Below are 21,429 nucleotides of genomic sequence, written 5' to 3' on the forward strand. Positions count from 1 at the left end.
ATTCAGTAAGGTAGACAAATGTGTTTATGAATTGCACGAGACTTCTCTGTGCTTGTCTTCTCAGTCTTATCCCCTCCTCATCACCCTAGGGAAGATGCTCTACTCTGATCTATTACAGTACAAAGTCTCTAATCTTTTCATACGTATCTTCCCATGCCTAGAAAAGCCTGGTATGTAGTATCAGTTCAACAAATATTCAACAAAAAGAAATAAAATATGATTCTGTTAAAATTCACTCTTCAAATCATGACAATAAGTAGAACTTGTACTAGCTATAAATTGTTAAAGTGAACTTCTGTGTATTTCCATTCACCCTCCTCTATACTGCCCATCTTTCTTTTAATAAATTAATGGATTTCTTTCTTACAACAAATCTTTATATTTGTAACACTTTTCATGTGTCAAAGAATGTGATAGGCTTTAAAGTTTAAAACCTTCCCAGAGGAGTGACTAGGACAGGGGGGAGTTAGAAATGCAAACATTGGGCCGGCGCCACGGCTCACTAGGCTAATCCTCCACCTTGCGGCACCGGCACACAGGGTTCTAGTCCCAGTCGGGGTGCCGGATTCTATCCCGGTTGCCCCTCTTCCAGGCCAGCTCTCTGCTGTGGCCAGGGAGTGCAGTGGAGGATGGCCCAGGTGCTTGGGCCCTGCACCCCATGGGAGACCAGGAGAAGTACCTGGTTCCTGGCTTTGGATCAGCATGGTGCGCCGGCCGCAGCGCACCAGCTGTGGCGGTCATTGGAGGGTGAACCAACGCCAAAGGAAGACCTTTCTCTCTGTCTCTCTCTCTCACTGTCCTCTCTGCCTGTCCAAAAAAAAAAAAAAATGCAAACATTGGAACCTTTGGCAAATCGATTAATAGCTGACATGCCTTTTTTGATCAGTGTCTTCCTCATGTGTTCTAAGCGCCATGATGCCAGGTACCAATTCTGGTTTTTCTTGCATGTGGTATTACCAGTGCCTATTCAGAACCCAATTCATGGTGCATACTTAGATGTATGACTGAGCTGAGAGTAATAAGTGCGAATTTTGATCATTCTGTTTCTTCAGATCTAGAAATTATGGACACAAACCTCCAATTAAAAAACAGGGAACTCCAAGGTGTGTGTACGTACACACGCACACTCACACATACACATACATTTGTTATAAGAAATTCCCCACCTGGTTACAGAAGGTGAGAAGTCCCGGGATGAGCATTCTGCAATCTGGAGATGCAGGAGAAACAATATTGTTGCTCTAGATTGAATCTGACAGCCTGAGAATCAGCAGTCATGGTGTGAACTCCAGTCTAAATCTAAAGGTTGGACAAGACCCTTGTCCCGTCTCAAAGACTGAAAGAGCACATTGCCCTCCCTTCACCTCTGTTGTTCTCTTCAGTCTTCTAATAGATTGATTGAGAAACACCCATACTGTGGAGAGAAATCTTCTTTACTCAGTCTACTGATGCACATGTTGATGTCATCCAGAGGCACTCCCATAGAATTGCCTTAAACCAAAGATCTGAACCCAGCCATGTTGATGCATAGAGTTAACCATTCCCTTACTAATCATATTTTCCGCGGCTTACTAGGCTAATCCTCCGCCTTGCGGCGCCGGCACACCGGGTTCTAGTCCCAGTCGGGGCGCCGGATTCTGTCCCGGTTGCCCCTCTTCCAGGCCAGCTCTTTGCTGTGGCCTGGGAGTGCAGTGGAGGATGGCCCAAGTGCTTGGGCCCTGCACCCCATGGGAGACCAGGAGAAGTACCTGGCTCCTGCCATCGGATCAGCACGGTGCACCGGCCGCGGCGGCCACTGGAAAGTGAACCAACGGCAAAGGAAGACATTTCTCTCTGTCTCTCTCTCTCACTGTCCACTCTGCCTGTCCAAAAAAAAAAAAAAAAAAAAGAATAAATATCTTGTACTTCCTATTTCCTAATTTAGAAAACTCAAAACATTTTCTCTTTCACTTACTCCAATAACATATGGCATATTTCAGTGGCTATCAATGCTTGGTGGGTTAATCTGGTCTTTCAGGGGCTGAAGGAGATAAGGAGCAGTAACTGATTTGAGGAACAGTGTATAGTTCATCCATACATGAGTAAGTAAGCCCCTTTACCTTCACTGAGGATCCAAGGGTAAGAGCCAGCCATCTCAAGAGCTAAACTTAATATGTAGCAACAATTCAACTGTGTAGATACACTAAAATTAACTACTTTATCAGCAGTCATATTTTATGGTAAGCAAGAAATTACCTAAAATGTTTACAAAAATACTATGTCAAGGAAAATGGAATAACTAATTCTAATTTAGGATATAGTAACCTGTTGCTAACATCTATAGCATTAAACTCAATCCTGGACTCCATTGAGAACATCGACAAGCTTAATCCAGACAGAGAAAAGATAGCAAGAAAAATAAGTCTTCTCCCTGGAAGAACTGTAGAAGCACCTAGTGGTGTTTAATCAAGCCAGAGGAGTACTTAAACAGGAATATATGTGTTCTCGAGCCCATCAGTAAGAAGAAGCAGAAAAGTAGTGACCAATTTCTAAGCATTTGCAGAGTGCCAGACCCTAAGCTTCATCACCTAATCTTTTTTTTAACAGTGTCAGGTGCATAGAATTGTTCACATTCTTAATTAGGAAACAGGCTCAGGTAATCAAAGTTTTGCTCATCCTCACATAGATTCTCAATGAAAGAGCAAATAAAATCATCTAACTTCTTCTGAATCTCCTGTTTCTATTATATAAAGATAATGATATATAGGTAAGGCTGGTTGAAAAACCAAAGTAACTAGGTTAAACAATCAAAAAAGGAAAAACACAGCAGAAATTAGAACTGTACAGCAATAGACATGGTTCCTTGTTGAAATGTAAATGTTCCTCAGGTGTTACTGGCAAGAATGTGTAGCAACTTCTCCAAGATACTATATAGCAAATTCCTATTATGGAAATAATAATTGTACATGCCCACAAAGGTCAGCCTCAAATCTGGGACTGTATGATTTTAAATTGCACTTCAATTCCTTGCTATTCAGACAGAAAGCAAAATGCCGAATGTGTGGGCACTCAGAGGCAAGAAAGTGGCAACTGTTTGTATTTGTATGATCTAGGACAACGGTGCTAAATAATTGTTTTTGAATTAATGAATAAGTGAAAATACTGACTAAAGCAATTATAAAGCATGACTACAAGAAATTTTTTGGCTTCAAGAAATGGGAATGAGCCTTCCTGAATAGATGGGAAAATATTTTAATGAAGTATCATAATTCTCACTTTATTACCTAACATCAATTTTAGTCATTTCTTGAGAATTTTTTAAAAGATGGCTTTTTTCATAACACATTACCTCAGAGACATAGCAATTTTTTTCAGGAAGCACATTTTCTGACAGCCTTTTATCAACCTCTTCAGGCACTGAACTAACAGCTATTCATGCATCATCTGATTAAGTCCTCTCAATAGTCCTAGGAGCAATAGGCAGTTTCAGCCTTCTTTAAAAAATTTTTATTTATTTATTTGAAAGGAAGAGTTACATAGAGAGAGGGAATGACATAGAGACAGATCTTCCATCTGCTGGTTCCCTCCCCAAATGGCTGCAAAGGCCAGAGCTGAACCAGGGTGAAAGCCAGGAGCCTGTCCCTGGGTGGCAGGGGCTCAAGTACTTGATTTTGCTCTTAGCAAATTTAAAACCAAGGTTCTGAGGACTCAGTCATTTCCACAAAAATTACACAGCCCCTAACCAAGGTGACCACAGGCTGCTACATAATGTCAAGCGGTTTTTAAATATCAAGTGTTCAGAGGTAACATCTGATAGATGATATGATCAATTCTATTGCCAGGTAAGCTTCCTATTGCTCTCATGTAAAGGATCAACTATTCTGTTAACTGTATAAAAGAAGACAATTGGAAGTATTTTTCAATTCTGAATTTCTAACCAAGAAATAAAGGCTTGGTCTTCCATGAAGCAGTTGTTTTGGTCTATCCAATAAATGTTGTCATTGGAGTTCTGCACAGGAGGATACCAAGGATCAGAGGTTTAAGATGACTTTAGAATTATACTACAATTTCCACCTACGCTTGAGACTACAGGCACCTACATTCTGAAGTGTGAAGAGAGTTCCACTGCCATCCCGTGTTTGTTTGACTTTGGTTGAATCACTCACATTTCTCGGTCAGTTTTCTCATCATCTACAAAGTGACACCTGAAGAACAAATCACCTAGAAGCACCCAATCATATCCCTCAAATGAAGCTTGGATTTTCTGGCAAATGACTGTAGGTGACAATTTAAAATCAAGACTCAAGACTTAAAAAACTGCACCAAACTGCTTAATCCATCAAATAACTGAGGAAACCAGACACTCAAAGCAGGTTGCTTTTCTTCTCTCTTATATTAATTAAGAAATATCAATCAATAAATTTACTCTAATTTGATACTCAGTACACTTAGCTCCTAGATGGATGGAAAGCCAACATATTTAGCTGGAGTATGATAACTGTTCACATTTGGCAGTGTGAGCTTAGTACTTGCAAAAAGCTGTCAGATTGAAGCTGAAGTGGCTTAAAGCCGATTTCTGCAAATCCAGATTAAAGAGCTTGGGAAAATGCAGGATTGCTCTGAGACGCTTTAAGGGTGTGGAATGAGGCAGGGACTGTCACCTTTGAAATTAATATCATCTTTAACATCATACTTTGATTCTGACTCTGGGGTCACCTAAGAAGTTAGAAGTATTTCTTATTGTTTGTGCACAGAGTTTCAGGGTCACACAGCCTGAGTGTGAACCTGATCTCTGACACTTACTTGCGGGTGATCTTGACCCTAGATATACTTGCTGGTAACTCTGTAGCCCACATCTCTCCCATGCCCAGATCTGAATATATCCAGCCTAAATATCTCAAAGAGAAATCAAGGACATGAGCAGAATGGGAGTGATGATTCTCTTCTCTTTCCTATATTTCTGGTCTTGGTAGAACATATCTGTGAAACAGAAGGTTGTTGAGCCTTTTTCTCCAGTTACTCAAATTAGACCTGATTCTAGCTATCACATGTGTTGAGCTATCATGCAAACAGGATGCTATTTCCTTTAAGGAATCCCTAAACTTACAAAAATCAAGTGTGTATGAAGATGAGGATGAAGAAGAGGATAGGAATAAAAGATGGAGGGAAAAAAATAAATACAGACAATTGAGAAAGTTGTGGCATAAAGGACATGAGGTGAAGAGAATGTGTGGCACCTGGTAACTTGATTTTGTGCATTTAAATTCCAGATCCTGAAAACAGACTCCAGGTGCCCCAAGAAAGATTTTGTAATTTCTAGCAGCTCATTTACAAATTGGAAAATTATAAATGCAAACCTCAGCCCTAAAGTACCAAGTTAAATGGGGTAACAATTGATAATAACCCAGAGCTGATCTTTCCATTAGCCTGTGTGAAGACTGGGAAATGTTATCAGCTGCAAGACATCTACTGAAAGTCAAGAAAGGAGGGCAGGAAATGGCAAATTCCTCTTGACATCATGAAAGCCTATAGTTGCCTGCCAGTGCACAGAGGATCTAGAGAATATGAAAACTCCACCACTGTTCTAAGCACAAGGTTGGAATAGCAATGACTAGCCTAGAAAAAAATAAATCATTTTCAAAATTGAGGAGGTAGATACAGAGTTACATAGAAAATTACAAAATATGCAAAAAAGCAAGCAAATGCAAATTCAATCGTGATGAGTTAATTAAAATTTAAAAATTAATTAATAGAAATCAAAAAATTGATTTTAAAGTATATAAACAAGAAATGAAATTCTTCTCCAGTCTAACCTTTCCATTGCCGAGGTTTGAGATTGTACTGTAAATGGTAAACAGCTTTCTTTTCACAACTAACTGTGTATCATGGATGCCCTCCCATTGGGTCCTTCACCATCAACTCCACTTCATTATTTTTAGTGGTAGTTGAGCATCTCACTATAGAGTATTTCTCATAGATTTGTAGGACATAATTTTAAATTTTCCTTTAAATATTAACTTTAGGGGGCAGGCATTTTGTGCAGCAGCTAAGTCATTGTTTGGGAAGCCCACCATCCCATGATTGGATCATGTCTCACAACTTTGTTGCTGGTACAGCTTCCTGCCAATGCACACCCTACTGATGATGGTTCAAGTACTAGGGTTCCTGCCACCCAGATGGAGTTCCAGGTCCCAACTTTGGTCTGACCTATCCCCAACTGTTATGGGTATATGGGGATGAACAAGTGGATGGAAGATCTTTCTTTCAAATAAAATTAAAATGAATAATATTTGAAAAATATATTAACCTTGGTTTTCAAATATATCTCAAATCTGACATAAATAATATTATATATTATACCAAACAAATTAAATTTTTAAGAATTTATATCTTTTCTTTCTTTCTCTGTTTCTTCAGGAGTTTGTATATAGAAAGTTCTTCCCCAATCTTAGGAAATGTAAGTATTAAACTTATTTTTTCTTATAATATTCATAGTTTCTTTTTCAATATTTTTATTGTGGTAAAGTACAGATGATATAAAGTTTGAATTGTTAAGAGTCAATGACATTTAGCACATTCACAACGTTGTGCAACCATCACCACTAACTAGTTGTCAGATGATTTCCTCACTTGATAGGAAACCCTGTAACAATACAGCAGCTACTCCCACTCCCCAGGTTTCCAGGCAAACACCGGCTTTCAGTTTCTGTGGATTTACCCATTGTGTATATGCCATATAAAGAAAGTCAGACAACAAGCGGTCTTTTGTGTCTGACTTCTTTCACTTAGCATAATGCTATAAATATCAGCCCTGTTAGAGCAAGTATCCATTCTTCCTGCTCTCTATGGCTAAATAATATCCCATTGTCTGAAAATATCGTGTTTTATTGAGCCATTCATCAATTCATGCTATTCGCTCACAAAATTTAGTTTGAACACCTGTTTTCTATTCTTTTGTATATGTACACAAGAGTGGAAATGCTGAATCATAGGGTAATTCTATACTCAATGGGAAACTTCCAAGTTGTTGTCCATAGCAACTGTCCTGTTTTATACACCAACCAAGGATGTATTTGAGATTGCAATTTCTCCACACCCTCGCCAATATTTGCTATATTCTTGTATGTATGTGTGTATGTGTAGGTGTGTGTGTGTGTAGCCATTCTAGTCAGTCTATGGTGGTTCCTCATTATGGGAAGCACGCTTTCCACACCAGCAAAAACATGGAAACAATCCAAATGTTCATTCACAGATGGATCGATATATTAAAAGGTCTTACATTCAGATAATATTCAAGTCTTATTTTGGATAATTTAGTTTCTTATTTGAAAATAGATTTTACTGCATTTAATATGCTAATTTATATTTTAATTCAACTCTGGGCTTTCTAATCATTAAATTGACCTGTTCTACTATTTCTATGCTATGTCATAATATGTTTATCCTCATTGATTTATTGTATGCTTCAGTATTGATTAAAGCAAATTTTTCTTGTTGTTCTTTTCTTCCTCAAAAATGTTCCAGTGAATGTACATACATTAAAGCCACATTAAAGCAGTTTGATGAGTCAGATACTCCGTCAGAAGTGTTTACTGGAGGTTAAAATGTGCATAGATCTTTCTAGAATCTCCCTCTGCTGTTGTCAGCAAAGTGATCTGCAACCTCCTCATGCTAATGGGTACCATAAAAGTGCCTAGGATTTTAGACAGACTAGAAATTTGACATCGGTATCTTACATCATCAGACTGACTGCAGCATATGCATTAAACATCATTTTGCCATGTTTTGGGATTGTGAATGTTAATTATTCTGCTATTTCTGAAAATTACTTTCATCAATACTGAAGTTCTCCTTAACTTTAGGGCCAATGGATAGCTAAAAGGGTGAAAGCAAGTGGTACTTTCTGTTTTGAAGGGAGCAGATAGTGGGAAGACACAGCTTTGTTAATTATGTGAATTCATATAAGATATTTGTAGTTATCAACAATGCTAAAAAACATAATTTGTGTATATTCTAGCATTATTTCATCATTCAACTCAGAAGCAATTTTAGGTACAGGGAAATAGAAAAAAAATCCATCTTATATTGAATCAATATTAAACAGATTTATCTGTAGTTTTGGAGACCGGGAAAAGGTATGACATAGAATAAGTGTCACTTTCAAAGTGCATGCACCAGCGCAATAATACCTCCTACATACTTGTCTGTGGAATATGACAAGTGATTAGTACTTATAGACACCTCAAGGAATGGGTTGAGTGATGGATGGGGTTGTAAAAATTGGTCTGCTCACCCATTTTCTAATTCCCAAAGAAAAATTAGGTGGACACAGGTAGAACAAAGAGGTAGATTTAATAAAATTTAATAATCAACGTTTTCTTTCACAGATAATACTGTACATGAAATTCCATCATTAAAGCCAATGATACTGAGATTGCATTATGCATTTTGCTTTTGCAAGTTTTATTTTTGACATCTAGGTTCAAATCCATCTTGAGTTAATTTTTGTGAAAGATGTCTGTGCTACATACTTTTTATTGAGTGTGGATAGTCACTTGTTCCAACCTCATTTATTAAAAAGACTCCCTTTTTCCCATTGACTTGTCCTTGGTGCTTTGTTAAATATTAGTTGACTTTATTTGTGTGTTTTTATTTCTGAATTTCCTCTTCTGTTTCATCAATCTATATATATGTGCTTTCAAACACACTATCTTGACTACTGTATCCTTAGAGTAAGCCTTAAAGTTAATTAATGTGCATCTTCCAAATTTAATCTTCTCTTGTGGTATCATTTGGCCATTCTAGGTATTTTACTATTCCATCCAGCTTGGTATCCATTTTCTTTTAAAAAAATTATTCATTTATTTCAAAGTCAGAATTAGAGAGAGAGAGAGAGAGAGAGATGGAGAGAGAGATCTTCCCTCTACTGGTTCATCCAGATGGCCTTGGCAGGCAGGAGCCAGGAGCTAGGAGCTTCATTTTGGTCTCCCACATGGGTGGCAAGGGCTCAAACAGTAGCATAATCGTCCACTGCTTTTAATTGTCCACTGCTTTTCCCAGGCCATTAACAAGAAACTGGATTGGAAGTGGACCAGCCTGGACACAAATTGGTGCCCAAATAGGATGCTGGCTTCACAGGTGGTGGCTTTACCCACTACGCCACAATCCTGGCCCCAGAATCCATTATCAATATCTGAAACACAGGTTGCTAAGATTTTGATTAGGACTTCATTGGTTCTACAAATCAGTTGAAAATAGTTGGCATCTTAATGATGTCTTTGTAATTAGCAACCATGAAATATTTCTCCATTAATTTAGCTTGTTAGTTGCATGAGTTTTCCATCATATTTCTGTATATTAACATATATAAATAATATATATGCATTGTTAGGTTTATACTTGCTATTTTATTTTTGGTGATATTGTAAATATTATTTTGCCAATATAAAATCCCAATTGTTTGTTGCTAGCCTGTATGAAACCAGTTGCATTTTTAATAATCTTTTATCCTGCTACATTCCTGTAGTAACTTGTTATTTCTAGATGTTTTTTTTTTATTTTATTGTTTTTTTTTTTAAACTTTTATTTAATGCATATAAATTTCCAAAGTACGACTTATGGATTACAATGGCTTTCCCCCCATACCGTCCCTCCCACCCACAACCCTCCCCTTTCCCACTCCCTCTCCCCTTCCATTCACATCAAGATTCATTTTCGATTATCTTAATATACAGAAGATCAGCTTAGTATACATTAAGTATGGATTTCAACAGTTTGCTCCCACACAGAAACATAAAGTGAAAAATAATAGATGATTTTTTAAAATGATGATGAAATCAGAGCAGACCTATTGTCATGTTTAATCCCAGTGAGAGTCAAGTTGGGAATTGATAATTTCTTTTTTTTTTTTTTTTTTTTTTTTTTTTTTTTTTTTTTTTTTTTACAGAGGATCAGTTTAGTATGCATTAAGTAAGGATTTCAACAGTTTGCACCCCCATAGAAACACAAAGTGAAATATATTGTTTGAGTACTCGTTATAGCATTAAATCTCAATGTACAGCACATTAAGGATAGAGATCCTACATGAGGAGTAAGTGCACAGTGACTCCTGTTGTTGACTTTACCAATTGACACTCCTGTCTATGGCATCAGTAATCTCCCTATGCTCCAGTCATGAGTTTCCAAGGCTATGGAAGCCCTCTGAGTTCTCCGATTCTTATCTTGTTTAGACAAGCTCATAGTCAAAGTGGAGGTTCTCTCCTCCCTTCAGAGAAAGGTACCTCCTTCTTTGATGGCCTGTTCTTTCCACTGGGATCTCACTCGCAGAGATCTTTTGCCAGAGTGTCTTGGCTTTCCATGCCTGAAATACTCTCATGGGCTTTTCAGCCAGATCCGAATGCCTTTAGGGCTGATTCTGAGGCCAGAGTGCTATTTAGGACATCTGCCATTCTATGAGTCTGCTGAGATTCTCACTTCCCATGTTGGATCACTCTCCCCTTTATTTACTCCATCAGTTAGCGTTAGCAGGTACTAGACTTGTCTATGTGCTCCCTTTGACTCCCAGTCCCTTCACCATGACCAACTGTGAACTGAAACTGATCACCTGGAACAGTGAGATGGCATTGGTACATGCCACCTCGATGGGATTGAATTGGAATCCCCTGGTATGCTTCCAACTCCACCACTTGGGGCAAGTCAGCCCGAGCATGTCCCAAATTATACATCTCTTCCCTCTCCCATTCCCACCACCATGTTCAACAGGGATCACATTTCAGTTAATTTTCAACACTTAAGAATAACTGTGCATCAATTACAGATCTAAACCAGTCATATTAAGTAGAACAGATAAAAAAAACTACTAAGAGGGGTAATGTATTTAGTTGTTCATTAACAGTCAGGGCTATGCTGATCAAGCCACCATTTCCCATAGTGTCCACCTCACTCCAACAGGTTTCCCTCTTGGTGTTCAGTCAGTCGTCACCGATCAGGGAGAACATATGGTATTTGTCCCTTTGGGACTGGCTTATTTCACTCAGCATGATGTGTTCCAGATTCCTCCATTTTGTTGCAAATGACTGGATTTCGTTGTTTCTTACTGCGGTATAGTATTCTAAAGAGTACATATCCCATAATTTCTTTATCCAGTCTATCGTTGATGGGCATTTAGGTTGGTTCCAGGTCTTAGCTATTGTGAATTGAGCTGCAATAAACATTAGGGTGCAGACTGCTTTTTTGTTTGCCAATTTAAATTCCTTTGGGTAAATTCCAAGGAGTGGGATGGCTGGGTCGAACGGTAGGGTTATCTTCAGGTTTCTGAGGAATCTCCAGACTGACTTCCATAGTGGCTTGACCAGTTTGCATTCCCACCAACAGTGGGTTAGTGTCCCTTTTTCCCCACATCCTCTCCAGCATCTGTTGTTGGTGGATTTCTGCATGTGAGCCATTCTAACCGGGGTGAGGTGAAACCTCATTGTGGTTTTGATTTGCATTTCCCTGATTGCTAATGACCTTGAACATTTTTTCATGTGCCTGTTGGCCATTTGGATTTCCTCTTTTGAAAAATGTCTATTGAGGTCCTTGGCCCATCTCTTAAGTGGGTTGTTGGTTTTGTTTTTGTGGAGTTTCTTGATCTCTTTGTAGATTCTGGTTATTAACCCTTTGTCTGTTGCATAGTTTGCAAATATTTTTTCCCATTCTGTCGGTTGTCTTTTCACTCTCCTCACTGTTTCTTAACCTGTACTCCTTGTAATTTTCTTTCCCTAAATCAGACTTCTAGTACAATGTTCAACAGGAGAAGCGAAAGAAGGCTCCCTGTTTTATCCTCAATTTTAGTGAGAGAGCATCCAGTTATCACTTTTATTTACTGTATTAATGTAGCTGTTATATAGATATTCTTTATCAAGTTGACAAAGTTCATTCTGTCCCCACTTTTCTGTATGTTTTATGAGTAGTAATTGGATTTAACTAAATGCTTTTTCTGCAACAATTGATAAATTATATGCTATTTGTTTATATACTATTGGTGCTACATTTCATGACTTATGAATATTCAAGCAGATTTACATATCTAGAATAAATCTCACTTATTTGTTATTTATTCTTTTACACACTGGATTTGATTGGCTAATATTTTTAACGATTTTTATACATACAATATGAAACATAATCAGTTTGTACTTTTCCTTTATTATGATATTTTTAGCTACTATTTTTTAAAGATTTTATTTATTTATTTGAGAGGTAGAGTTACATACAGTGAGAGGGAGAGACAGAGAGAAAGGTCTTCCGGCCATTGGTTCACTCACCAAATGGCCACAACAGGCGGAGCTGTGCCAATCTGAAGCCAGGAGCCAGGGACTTCTTCTCAGTCTCCCATGTCAGTGCAGGGGACTAAGGACTTGGACTACTGCTTTCCCAGGCCACAGCAGAGAGCTGGATTGGAAGAGGAGCAGCCGGGACTAGAGCCAACACCCATATGGGATGCCAGCACTGCAGGAGGAGAATCAACCTACAGCACCACAGTGCCAGCCCCTTTATCTACTATTTTTAAAAAGATTTATTTATTTGAAAGGCAGAGGAGAGAGAGCCAGAGAGAGATCTTCCATTTGCTGGTTCATTCTACAAATGACACAACAACCAAGCCTAGGCCAGGCCAATGCCAGGAGCCAGAAACTTCTTCTGTGTCTCCTACGCAAGTACTGGGGACCAGGCATTTGTCCATCTCTCACTGCTTTCCCAGGCATATTAGCAAGGAACTGGATCAGAAGTGGAGGAGCCGAGACTCAAATCAGCGCCCATATGCAATGCCAGTATTACAGGCAGTAACTTTACCTGTTATACAACACTGGCCCCATTTATCTAATTTTGATATTATAATACTGGCTTCAGAATAATTTAAGAAATATTCCTTCTTCTTCTGTTTGTTTGTTTTATTTATTTATTCAGAAAGCAGAGCAGCAGAGAGAGAGAGACTTAACAGACAAAGATCTTCCATCTTTTGATTCATTCCCCAAATGCTAGCTTTAGCTGGGTCTGGGCCAAGTGGGAACCAGGAGCCAGGAACTCAATCGAGCGGGTGGCAGGAACCCAAAATCATATAGGCAGGAAACTGTATCTGAATGCAAGGACCAGAATGCAAGCACTCCAAAATAAGATGGAGGTGCTCTAAGCCATGCTTCATTATCACACCACAGGCTCATCATTCTTTCAGTTTCCCAAAAGAGATTATAGAGAATCTTAGTGAAAAGAAATGATAGCATTTCTACATTGAATATTTGGTAGAATTCACCAATAAAACCACTAGACTTATTTTTTATCTTTGAATGTTATAAATTATTGATTTAATTGCTTTAATTGATATAAGCCCTATCTAGATTATTTATCCTTCTCTAGGCTCTGGTAGTTGTGCCTTTCAGGCAATTGGTCCCTTTCATCTACTGATGAAACCTGTGGTCATAAGTTTATCATACTATTCCTTTACTGTCCTTTTTAATGTCCACAATGTGTCTGGTGCACATACATCCTTCAATTTTTTTCTTGATTATCTTGGTTTGAAGTTCATCAATTTTTTCTATATTTTCAAAGAATTAGCTGCTTTAGCTCTATTGTTTTCATTTAGACATTTCATTTAAGCATTTTAAGGAAATAAAACATACATACCCAGAAATTTCCAAATACTTAGTTAACAAGGGAACAAAATCAAACTAGAGACTGCTTAGAAAGGAAAGCCTATTTTTTCAATACCTATTATATTCCATTAGATAAGACAGAAATGGTTCTCCATCAATCACTGGAGCCTAAAAATCTTTGGGAGAATAGAAATAAGGTTGGATGTAAAATAGTCAATTGATGAAAGTAGAAGATGGATGACAAATCACACCTATGAAAAATGAAAATGGAACTAGGAATCAACAGCCAGCAGGATCATGAGAGATTCTTCGGTATAAACATGTCATTTTTACTGGTGGGAAAAATAAAATTCAAAGAAAGTTGTTTTAACAATGGTAATCACAAAATAACTGTCACAACTAATTTATGTTCATATGTTGGATGACCTGGGTCCTTAACTACATTCCTACTAGGAAAGAAGAGGGTAAAATATTGAAGCAGGGAGGAAGGCAGTTAACGCAGTGTAGCATCAGTCCTTGGGGGTGGTCAGAGAAAGGGATGTGTGAAGAAGTACTTGCGAGCCTGATGATAGCTCCTAGAGAGACTTAGTCAACCAAAGTTTGCTCCAAGTAGTTGTCAATTTCAAGTGCAGTTAGAAAGGTAACAGTTGCACGGATCTTTGTTATCAGCAAGCTTTTACCTGAGAACATAGTAATGAGAAGTAGAATTGGATCAAACTGCTCTGAGACATAAGCATGGCCCAGCAATAAACTTGCATTACATGTTAGGGATTTGGCATGAATAGGTAGAGGTGAAACTGGCATATAGTAGAAAGAATGGAAGAGAACTGTGACCAACTGATGAGTTACATTTATTTGTATGAATCTAGTTAATAACAACTGGGTAGTAAAAAGCTATGGGCCGGCGCCGCAGCTCACTTGGCTAATCCTCTGCCTTGCGGCACCGGCACACCGGGTTCTAGTCCCAGTCGGGGCGCCAGATTCTGTCCCGGTTGCCCTTCTTCCAGGCCAGCTCTCTGCTGTGGCCAGGGAGTGCAGTGGAGGATGGCCCAAGTGCTTGGGCCCTGCACCCCATGGGAGACCAGGATAAGTACCTGGCTCCTGCCATCGGATCAGCGGGGTGTGCTGACCACAGCTCACTGGCCACGGCGGTCATTGGAGGGTGAACCAACGGCAAAAGGAAGACCTTTCTCTCTCTCTCTGTCCACTCTGCCTGTCAAAAAATAAAAAAAAGCTATAATTTGATAGTCAAATGAATTCACCTCAAGTTAAATGGCTACCTAGTTTTCAGCAGTGATAGTATCTCCAGATTTTGCCCACTAAGGGACTGGGATAGATTATGTACTACTATCCTGGTGAGAACTGGCTGGAAATTGGTTGGAACTAAGCAAGTAGAAAGAAATAAATGATTGGATTGAAAAGTGCTGGAAATGATGGGCTGACAGCTGATGCCTGGCTACCCATTGCCAAGGTCAAGTCAAACTGGCAGGTTGGAAGCTATGCTATCTACCCCAACATTAGAACTTTAAGCCAGAGACACCAGCTGTGATGTTTCTGGGACATTTCCAGAGAAACCAGAGCCGGTCCCAAACAAAAATGCAAAAACAAGAGGGGACATATGAAGGTTGGTAAACACAGAATAACACTGGCTGTTTGGTCCAAAAGACTTTTTAAGCCCATAATCATGGGTTCAGGCAAAATGTCAAGAACAGCAGAAAATTGAAGAAAAGAGTCCAAACTAGGATATAGTGAGGGAATTCAGGGTGAAATGTGCATTGATCTAAAATGGTGAGATTTTTATTTTTTATTGGGTGCTAGCTGTAGGATGCCCCAATTTTTCATTTATTCCACAAACATGTATTCAGTGGTTACTATGTTTAGACACTGTGTTCAGTTGAAGAGGTACAACTGTAAATTCTAAAGTGTGTTTCCTTCATGCAACCTCAAGTCCATTAGGAGAAATCACGAGGAAAGTAACATTCACTGGACAATGTGACAAGGGTTATTACAAAGAAGGTATATGGTACTGTGGAAATCCTAGATAAGGCCCCAAGACTTCTATTGGAAAATAAAGGAAATCTTCTCCAAGGAACTAATATCTAAGTTGGGAGCATAATGTAAAGTAAGAATCAATTTGGTGAGATGAGCTTAGGAGAATCCTTTAGGCAAAAGCTGACACCAAGGGAAGCATGGCACAAACGTGTATTTTATTCAGTATAACTACAGTTCAGTGCATGTGATGTGCATGATGCATCTCCATATGCATTGATACATTCATATACATGTGTAGGAAGTGAGCAATGAGAGACAAAGGTGGTTAGGTAACCACAGACCAGGTCCCAAATGGCCCTGCACAAAATACTTTTTGTACCCAAAGCAAGGAAGACTTTTTGGTTTTTCAGCACATTGATTTGTAAAGAATTGAGTTTTAGCAAATGACAGTTAACCCCACTCAAACCAGTTACTAGAAGGAACTGACTCATAATATCAAGAGCAAATGAATAAACAGGTCTAAAAGGAATCAAAATAACTATGTGATGATAAAGTTCTACTTTTTCCTTTCATTGTTTGCCTGTTGGTTTCCCGTCTCTATTTTGTCAGCATTTCTTTATATGAGAGAGACATGCACACTACAGTCTTACCTTTTTGTTTAAAATAATTATTTTTATTTTAAATGCAGAGTTAGAGAGAGAGAGAGAACTCTTTCACCTTCTGGTTCTTTCCCCCAAAAGGCCACAGTGGCCAAGGCTGGGCCACACGAAAGCCAGGAGCCTGGAATTCCATCTGGGTCTCGCATGTGGGTGACAGAGACTCAAGCACTTCATGCATCTTCTACTGCTTTCCGAGATACACCAGCAGGGAGTTGGATCAAAAGTGGAGAAGTCAGGGCATGGCAGATAAAGTCCCTGCCTGATATGCCAGCATCCCATAGGGATGTGGTGCTGGTTCCTGTCCAGCAGCTCCACTTCCAATCCAGCTCCCTACTGATGACCTGGGAAAAGCAGTGGGAGATGGCCCAAGTGTTTGGACCCCACCCTCCACATGGGAGGCATGGATGAAGCTAGTAGCTTCAGCCTGGCCCAGCCCTGGCCATTGCAATTGTGATGAGAGTGAACCAGCAGTCGGAAGACCTGTGTGTGTGTGTGTGTGTGTGTGTGTGTGTGTGTTTCCCTCTCTCTGTAACTCTGACTTTCAAATAAATAAAATCTTTAAAAAATGTGGAGCAGTGGTGACTCAAACAGACACTCATATGGGATGCCAGAGTTGCAGGTGGGACTTAATATTCTGCACTACAATACCAGCCCAACAACTTTACTTTATAGTATTTTGTAGGTATTAATAGCTACTAGAAGAAGGATAATGAAATAGGCAAAATTCACATTTTTTAGATTATGTTATATGGCATAGTTTGACCTAAAGATAGAAGAATAGACAAGAGAGGCTTGATCTAATTGTATTGGCAATATCATTTTGAAAGACACAGAGACAGAGAAAACACAGAGAGAGAAAGAGGATGAAGCAAGTTTCATATATATATATATATATATATCTTCTATCCATGGGTTCATTCCCCCAGATGCCTGCAACAGCTAGAGTTGTGCCAGGCTGAAGCCAGGATCCTGGTACTCAATCTGGATCTCCCCCATGAATGCCCAGGATCCAAGTATTTGAACAATCATCTGCTGCCTCCCAAGTGCCCATTAGCAGGAAGGTGGATGAGAACCAGGACTAAAAACAGGCACTGTAATATGGGATTTGGCATCCCAAGTGGCAGCCTAATTGCTGAGCCAAATGCCTGCCCTGTGTGAGCTCTTCCAAAGCTGAATATTTTCTCCAAATGTTGGCAGAAGAATTTAGAAATCCAAAGCATGAGGCATATTTGACGTGCTATTGTTGGCTTGAAGCTAGAGGGGATACACTGGTAAATAATACAAACAGTTTCTAGCAGGTAAAGTGTCCCCTCCCTTAGTCCTCCCCTTTGATATCCAGCAAGGAAACTGGGAGTTCAGTCCTAGGACTGAGTAACTGTGATCTGCCTCCAAGAGTGACCTTGTAAGTGAATTATTCTTCAGACTCCAGAGAAAATGCAGACTGACAAGAACACTAATTTCAGTCTTGTGAAATCCTGAGCAGGAAACTTAGTCATTTTGTGTCAGACTACTCATCTAGTTACGTGTGAACTAATCAACCAGTATTGTTTTAAGCCACTAAGTTTGTGGAAATATTTCATGTAGCAAGAGAAAAGTAACACAAAGAGTCTGTGCCGTGAAACTTGCTTCCACTCTGTAGGTTCTCAGAAAAATATTCTCATTGGCCCTTGTATGGTATGTGCCTAAATCTGAACCAACCACTGAATCCAAGGTAAAGAGAATACTCTGATTTGCATAGATAGGTCATAGGTCCACCCTCTAACCAGTCATTGGAATCAAAGTGGGAAGTGCAACTTATAAAAGGTAGATTTCTTACGAAACATTGTCAAAAATGTGGATGAGGTAGAGGATGTACAATGTGTGGATGCTGCATATAGAAGATGGAAGGATTATGCTACAACAAGAGAGAAGCACTTTCAGCATCACAGTTATGAATGATCAACCTATCTGAAGACTGAATAAAGGATTAGACACAGACAAGACAGGATAGAGGTGATGAATGTGGAGATTATTGCAATAATCTCTTAGAGAGATGACTATCATCTGAACATGAGCAGTGGTGGTAGGAAGTAACATACCTCCTAGCCCAAAGGTTGGCGCAAAGTAAACACTAAATAACTTGCTGAATAAGTAAATGCGTGAATGAATGTAGAGAGTGTTGGTGGTACTGTGAATGCTTCTAGTGGTACTTAAGAGCTTTAACCAAAATTGAATGAAACCACTAGGAAAAAAGTCATTCTTTTAAATGTTTCTTGAGTGACACAAACTGTATCTTCAAGCTGCAGAACCCCAGGCTTCATCCGCAGAGCAAGCGTGTCAGACTGTGCACATTAGAGTGCACAATGCCTTCATGCGTCACTGGGGCATAATTACATAACGCCCTCCATGCCTACAATCTGCCTTCACAGACCTCTTGCTGTTACTTATGAAACGCAGCAAGCTGACACACTTCGCATTTCCTCCTTTGCCATATGTCTCCAGTCTCTTGTCATCATCGTTCATCACCAAGATAACCCCTCCCTACTTCCTTTCCACTAATTTGCATGACCAAAATGTCCTCCCAATCAAATCAAGCCCCTTGTCCTCAGGTGCCTGCTGTGGCTGCCTTGCCTGAAAGCTGTGTCTGGACTGTGATCTTGTTTTGCTCTGTGTTTTCCACTTCATTAACTCCAAAATTGTCCTTAGATGCGCAAAGCTATTTCTCTCCATTAACTCTCAGCAATATGGCCAAGTGTTCAGATGTAGATCCTATTAAGTACACAGAGTTGGGAGAGGGGACTGGACCACAGCTGATATCTGGATATGAACTCTCTTCTTTTTACCCATATTGAGGTTGCAAAACCTTAGCAGGAAGTATCAGTGAATCATGTGAAGTCCCACTGAAAAAACTGTAAGACTTAGGGACAGGAAACATATTTAACAACTATTTGAGGAATGTCCCTGTGTCTGTTGTCATGCCAAGAGCTGGAGATAAAATGATTTGGAAAATAGGAGTGGTCTCAGCATTTTTGAAGTTTACAGTTGAGTGGTGAGATGAACATTAGTCATATAATCAGACAAAGGTAATAATCAGCTGTAGGAATGCTCTTTAGAAGCATGATAGTAAAGAAATCCCTACCAAAGTGAAATGATATTGACTTAAGATCTGATGGATATGCAAGGCTTAAGTCGCTAAAAGGGGCAGAGGAATTAACTGATACGGGGTCTGTCTTCTGAAGCCATTCCTAATAAATTCTTTCACTTATATATGACTTCTCTCAAATAATATCCAATTTATCCTATCCATGTTTGTTTATTTTTGCTTTCACAAAATAAGGAAAATATGCTAGTTCCAAATCTTATCCTTGCTATCTAACTCTTTTTTTTCCTCACGGTGGTTCCTCATTTGTTTGTTAACGCCCTGATCTAATTTGCTCATTGTGAATTCAGAAATGTGCCCAATTTAAAAGTTAAATTATCTTAGATAGGTATGTAGAGGCAAAAGCAAAATATGTGAGACTTCAATATCTCTGTGGTTTCAAACATTCACTGAGATCTTAGGACATATCCCCTGCAGACAAGGGGGAATTCTTGTATACACTTTTGCGACTACAAAAAGATTTATGTAAACCTCACAGTATCTACAAATAAATCCTCTAGTGTAGACAGAAAGATAAAGCGAAAGGAAGCAAAGCATACTAATACCCACATACAAAGAAAAAATCACTAAATGATAATGGAAAACACAGAGGAAGAAAGGAAACTGGAAAAGTAAAAAAAAATAGCTTAAAATGGCAGCAGTATAGGTGTTTTAAGTGTAAGTAGATTAAATTCTCCAATGAAAGGACACAGCATGCCTAAATAGATTTAAAAAGAAAGATCCAGCAAAAATCTATGCTGCCTACAGGAGTTTCACTTTAGCTTTAAAGATACACATAGCTCAAAAGTGAAGGGATAGAAAAAGTCCATGAAATCATGATCAAAAGACAATAGGTGTGGTAATAATCATCAGAAAATCAGATGTTTAGTGAAAATCTGTCACTACGGACACTCTATACGCTCTACAATTATAAAAGGTTCAGTTCATCAAAAAGATTTGAAGGGGCAGACATTTGGTGCAATGCTTAAGTCTCTTTGGGTACCCACGTTTTATATTGGAGTGCCGGGTTTGAGTCTCAGCTCCTCTTCAAATCCAGCTTCCTGTTAGTGCACATCCTGGGAGGCAGAAGGTGATGGCTCAAGTACTGGGTCCCTGACACACACATGGGAGACCTGAATTCAGTTCCAAGCTCCTGACTTTGGCTTTGTCCAGCTAGCTGTTGGAGGAATGAAATAGCAGATGAAAAATCTCACTCTCTCTTCACCTCTCTCTCCTCTCTCTGCCTTTCAAATAAAATAAAAACAATTTTTATCTGTATAAATAGAATAGATTTAATGTAGTTCATAGATACAATCCTAAGAATATGATACTTCCCTCCTTCCCTTCCTTCTGCCTGCTTCCTTACTCCTCTCCCTCCTTCCCCTCCTTCCTTCATGATCATGTTAATATTTAACTCACAAAAATCCAATGGGTCAAAGATAAAATCAACAGGGAAATTTTAAATATATATCTTGAGATAAATTAAATTAGAAACACAACATATAAAAATGTTTGGGATGCAGCAAAATCAACTCTAAGAGGAACATCTATAGCTATAACTGCCTACATTAAAGAAAGATCCCAAACAATAACTGAATTTTATATCTTAGTGATGAGTAAATACAACAGAATTGATAAACTGTTAGCTGGCTAGCAAAGAAAAAAAGAGAGGACTCTAATAAATAAAATCAATAATTGCAACTGATCTGACAAAAATGCAAATGTTCGTAAAAGACTTTGAGCAAATAATTTACCAACACATTGGATGACCTAGAATAAGTGGAAAAATTACAAGAATGATGCAAAATACTAGGGTCCAATCATGGGAACTAGAAAAGCTGAACTTACCAATAATGTGTAAGAAGATAGAAACAATAGTAATAAAAAAATTACCTCTCAAAGAGGAAAGCCCAGACCAGATGGCTTCATAAATGAATTCTACCAAGCATTTAAAGTATAATGGATTCCAATCCTTGAAGAGCATTCCAGTGGCCAGCTTTGTGGCACAGTGATGTTTTTGTTTTGTTTTTGTTGTTGTTGTTGTTTTGACAGG

At 38.8% G+C, this 21,429-nt stretch overlaps 1 long non-coding RNA gene across 1 annotated transcript in view; it reads right to left on the bottom strand.

Annotated features, from left to right (window-relative positions):
* The window catches only part of LOC149126342 (uncharacterized), a 48,212-nt gene that overhangs the window by 23,375 nt on the left and 3,408 nt on the right, over window positions 1–21,429 (bottom strand). Inside the window, exon 2 of the long non-coding RNA XR_016235980.1 lies at window positions 20,384–20,553. This is a non-coding gene — a long non-coding RNA (uncharacterized LOC149126342). The remainder of the gene's footprint in view (window positions 1–20,383; window positions 20,554–21,429) is intronic.

Source organism: Oryctolagus cuniculus, chromosome 6 (genome assembly GCF_051225735.1).
Source record: "Oryctolagus cuniculus isolate XC-2025 breed Fujian yellow rabbit chromosome 6, ASM5122573v1, whole genome shotgun sequence".
Lineage (NCBI taxonomy): Eukaryota > Metazoa > Chordata > Mammalia > Lagomorpha > Leporidae > Oryctolagus > Oryctolagus cuniculus.